General features: G+C 37.2%; 1 pseudogene; it reads right to left on the reverse strand.

The window, feature by feature from the left end:
- Positions 1 to 3,079: 3,079 nt before the first annotated feature.
- LOC118722063 lies at positions 3,080 to 3,963 on the reverse strand (annotated as a pseudogene).
- Between the last annotated feature and the right edge of the window lie 1,277 nt (positions 3,964 to 5,240).

Genomic DNA, 5,240 nt, shown 5'->3' on the forward strand with positions numbered 1-5,240 from the left:
TCTTTCTGCTCTGGGACAAGGCTCAGGACCCATCTGTCTATCCCACTGCCTTTTTTTTTTTCATGAGTTCTAATTTTAAAAATAACTTAGAAAATAAAAAACAATTCATTAAAGCACAAATGAAATCTCACTATTGTACAACGTTTCAATTCCGAGTCATAAGAATTAATAATATACAGCTATCTACATATTTTCCTTTACTGTTACTGACTTATTTTCAAAGAGTAAATTTATTCCCTTTATGATAAATTAATCAAGACTGCCACCTATTTGTTATTTGGCTGAAATGCCACACACATTGTAGTTTTACCATAACCACTAAAATGTAACAAATTCCTTCTGAAAAGCTATCATTCACCTCAATCCAGTGAGCCTATCTGGGGATGAACATGAACATAGGAAACCAGGTGAGAGATCTTATCTTCTAATATATAGAAAAATGTAATTCCATTCTTACTGAGATAAATTCTGATGTGTTTAAAGTAATGAAATTATACTTAATAAACCCAAATATTAAAACCATATCTGTGCTGGTTGTTGTCCAATTGGTATTTCCAGCTAAAACACAGGATAGCAAGTAAAATTTAAATATCAGAGAAACAATGAATAATTTAACAAATACAAGTATGTTTCAAATATTGCATGGGGTATAATTATACTATATTAAAAAGTTTTCATTCTTTATCTGAAATTTAAATTTAATTGCATACCTTGTAATTTTATTTTCTACATCTGGCAACCTTACTACAGTTCTCATTTACTCTCCACCTTTAGACATCCAGCTCTGTGTCCTAGGGAGCTAATCACAGATTGCAAAACTTGGTATCCCCCTGCCTTCTGACTTTCATTTGAGTTTGGCCAATGGGAAGTACCTAAATGAGATATAAGGGTAAAAGGAGAAAGAAGCCATATATTTATTTCCACACCTCATGCTTCTGGCAGTGACTACAGTCATAATTGGCCATAAATTCTGGGTGGTACTCTCTATTCCATGGCCTCAAGTTTTCTTTGGGTTCTGGTAACCCCATTTTTTCACTTGTCCCTTTGGCTTAGGGATGGAAAAGCTACACACAGTTACAGATTCACGTTGCCTCAGCTATCCATAATGTATCCTTAATCCTGCCCATAATTCTATAACTATTATCTTCATTCAGTGGGTTTCAACTAAACTCTTAAACTCTTTGAATGTGTCATTTATTTCCAAATTGATACTAGTACACTCTTGAAATGGCATAGGAACATCTCCACCATATGAATCAATTTGGGTCCATCAAATTAAGGAACCTATAAACCCAAACCATATTGTTTTTTAGCATAAGAAAATTTTACCTTGACTTCTGGAGAGTGGCAGTAGCATAGAGGCATAAAGCAGTAAGGTGTGTTCTGGGGACTATAAATAGCACAGTAGGTATATGGAAAGCATGTATTAGAAGATGTGAGCTGAAGAGATAGGTAAGAGGGCCACATCCTGTAGGTCCTTGTGTGCTATACATTAAAAAATAAAAATAGGAAACATATGATTCTTAATGTGTACCAGGCACCATTCTAAGTGTGTGTGTGTGTGTGTGTGTGTGTGTGTGAGAGAGAGAGTGTTTTCACACAGTAACCTCAAAATAATCCTATGTGGTAAGTAACATTTTTACCCTTATTTTATAAGTGAGAAAACTGAAACACAGAGAGATTAATTAAATCCACATAATTATTAAATGGAATAGTTGTGATTCAAACTCAGGTAACTTGACTCCAAGATTAATATTGTTTTAAATAATGGAAAGCACTTTATGCATTTTTCAACAATAAACAGTTTTGATGACCCTACAAACTGTGTCTACAAGGAACTTAATAGAATGCCAACTTCATTTAATCCTTTATTTGTTAAAAAAAAAAAAAAAAAAAAAAAAAAAGGACACACTTTACTTCAATTGGTACTAGGTACTAAGTGAAATGTAATTTAATATTAATGTTTTCTAAAGGTAATTTAACTTTAAGCAAAAACATAAAGTGAGCAGGAAAATAACCATAAAGGCCCTACTTTTAGTTTGAAACGACTTAAGGGATAAACCACATAAGGACCAGCGGGTTCATAGTTCCTGGTATTTTAGTTCTGTATTATACTAAAAATATAAAAGTATTGTGCTGGGTATTTTGGCACCTAATCTTTCTAAATCTCTTATCTATATATATAAAACCCTAATATGCAAATAAACTGAACGGTGGAACAATGGGACAACTGGTCGCTATGACATATGTTGAACACCGGGGGGTGCACATGGAACATGGTGGGCATAGGCCTCAGCAGGATAGTGGAGCAGGTGAGTGGGGATGCCAGATCAAGACGAGGTACCGGTCACTGTCATTGGGGCAAGACTCTGGTGGTTATTAAAAATTCTTTGCTCCCACGTGCCACGGTCCCACCTGGTGCTCACACCTGCTGTAGCACTGGAGCTACCACTCGCACCCACTGTTGTTGCCTGGCACCAGCCCCAATTACTCAGCACCATCAACGGGTATCAGTGGCAGCTGCCAGCCCTAATCAAACCCTCGGGGCTTCTCCAACTCCCCTTGCTTCTGAGGGGTGATCAGGGCAGGCAGGTGTCTGTCACACCTGCTGCTGATGCCAGCCCCAATTGCTCTGTGCCACTAGTGCATGGAAGCAGTGGTGGTGGGAGTGGGGCTTCTGGCAGAGAAGGGATGGGGGCTGCTGCAGAAGAGGCTGGGCTAGGGTGCAGAGGATGGGCTGACACCGACCCTTGTGCCCACTGCAGCCTCACAGCCCACAGTTCCTTTCAAGGTGCACAGATTCATGTACTGGGCCCCTAGTACAATATATTGGTAAGATTCTGGTGTGGGAATAGATTTAAAGACATAACTCAATATTGCATGATTTCAGGAAAAGTCAATTGGTAATAATAAGCACATTTTAAATGTTGAGAAGTAAGAATCTTTTGCTAAGTATCAAAATAGTTTGATCAGAACAAAACATAGAGGCTGTAATTTTGTCAAGCTTGTGGCCGGTAAAATTGCTTCTCAATACTTCTTTGGAAGCATCACTAGAGTTATTCACCAAGCCAACATGTTGGCTAACACATATAACAAATTAGGTCTTATCTCTAAATTCCACTTCCAAGGCAATGGAATCAGGCACCTGTTTTATTGAATGCAACAGTTGTTTCTATGACCATCGGAGACTTTGAAGTGCAACTGTATTTTAGGACATTACTTCTCCAAATATGGAAGTTGCTTGTTAAAAGCTCCATGCTGCTTTTGTTTTATGAACTGTACTGCATCTTCATATAACAAGCATTAAAGCTCAAGGACTGCAACACAATGAGCAGCAATACAACAACCAGGTTTTTCAGGAACCTTAATTTTTATAAGACTCAAGCAGTTATCAGCAATCTGGTTAGATGGTGGTACACCATCACCAAAAGGCCAATCAAGAACATGTATTCCTTCTTTTCCTCAAGAGTAGTGCCCTAAGTTGCTTCACATACTCTTACTATTGTGGTAACCCCATGTTTCTTAAGTTCCTCTATGAATTTGTTTAAGGTTGCATTTGGTTGGATTGTGATAAGAAATCTCCTGTTCTTGTATTTGACTTCCACAAGAGCTGGGTGGTTCATTTGAGCTATGATAATTTAGTTAAAATACACTCAATAGGGTTATGAAAGAATTTAAACATTGAATACAGAAATGATACAAAGAAATTGACTCTACTTCAATATTCTCCATTTGAAATTCCCAGTGCTTTGAGTGAAGTTGTAAGTAATGGGAAATGAAATGAACCTCCTAACAAGAAGCAACAATTCTTCAATCTAGTAATATTGAGGCAATAAAATGGAAGTGCACTGAGACTTACCCTATCCAGGTCAGAACTCTTGTAAAATGCTCTGCAGATTTCAGTTCAACACTTCTGTGTCCAGGTTAACCACTCATATGGTGGTTTCTTGATTGAGTAGTGATGAATGTTTACGGTTCACTTGTCTACAAAAAAGTCCTATTCCTGGCAATAATCTCCACTGCTCTTCAGAAACTTCATAAATATGTGACCAAAAATAGCACAAACTGAGGTATATGTTTACTCATGAATATTGTGGCCTAATCATACAGCTGGTCCCCAGGTAGCAGCAACACAGATGGCGGCAAGGGTGGCAAAAGTTGCAGGGCAGAGGAAGCTTTGCAAATGGCGATGGAAGCACCAGACTCTACTATGCCAAAGATTAATATTTTTAACCACTATGCTTTTATGTTCCAGACATTGAAGAGATAAAGCAAAAATAAGATGAGATCTTTGCTCTCAAGAATGACAAAGGGGGAAACAATCTCAGAGGCATGTACTGTATTTTTCTATGTATATGACACCCCTATGCATAAGATGCCCCTCTCCCACTTTTCCAACCCAAAATTAAGAAATCAATATTTCAAACATAAAACAGAACACATTTTTATTTAGTAATTTCTGCAGATAATGTTTACATACTAGTACTATGATATTATGCAGCATATCACTTTATTCAGCCTCTGTTGCATCACTGTTCTCTTCTTTAATTACTATTAGTTCCAGACATATCAATTTATTTAGTTTCTATTGTATCACTGCTGTCTTCTGAATTACTGTCTATATATGTGAGAACCTCATAAACTGGTGGCTTTTTCTGAACTACTTTGTTCATGTTCTCATGGCCAACCCTTCTCTACTCATGAAATGGAAGCACCATGTTGCCTTTCCTGTAAAATCAACAATGTTCATTTCACTTGCAAACATTCTTGCCTGACATTGAATAAGCTTGCTTGACACACATAAACCAATGTGGTGTTGCTCCATAACCCAAGTATTAAGCCTTTGCTCCAAGTTTTTCCATTTTGCTGGTTTTTCTCTTAAGGTCTTATTTATTTATTTATTTATTTATTTATTTATTTATTTATTTATTTTTGGCATCTGAAGGAGTTCTTCCTGTTTTCTCCACTGTCTGATCATATACGCAGTGGAAGGAAGTCCAAATTGTCTCTCTGGAGCTCTATGCCCATGCTTTTTTGCATAGCTGATTGCATTCAGTTTGAATTTTGCAGAGTAAGACAATCACTTACCAGTATTTATCTTTTTTTTTTTCTTTATGGGCTCAGAATGCTGTGGTCCCTATTGCATCTGTGCACTCTCTACTTCCACCTCTAATTATGGCATCAGCTGATGTCAGTAACAATAAGGCTTGTGATTGGAGGAAGCCTGTTTGACAAGGTAT

This window comes from Pipistrellus kuhlii, unplaced genomic scaffold (assembly GCF_014108245.1).
Source record: "Pipistrellus kuhlii isolate mPipKuh1 unplaced genomic scaffold, mPipKuh1.p scaffold_m20_p_19, whole genome shotgun sequence".
NCBI classification, from domain to species: Eukaryota; Metazoa; Chordata; class Mammalia; order Chiroptera; family Vespertilionidae; genus Pipistrellus; species Pipistrellus kuhlii.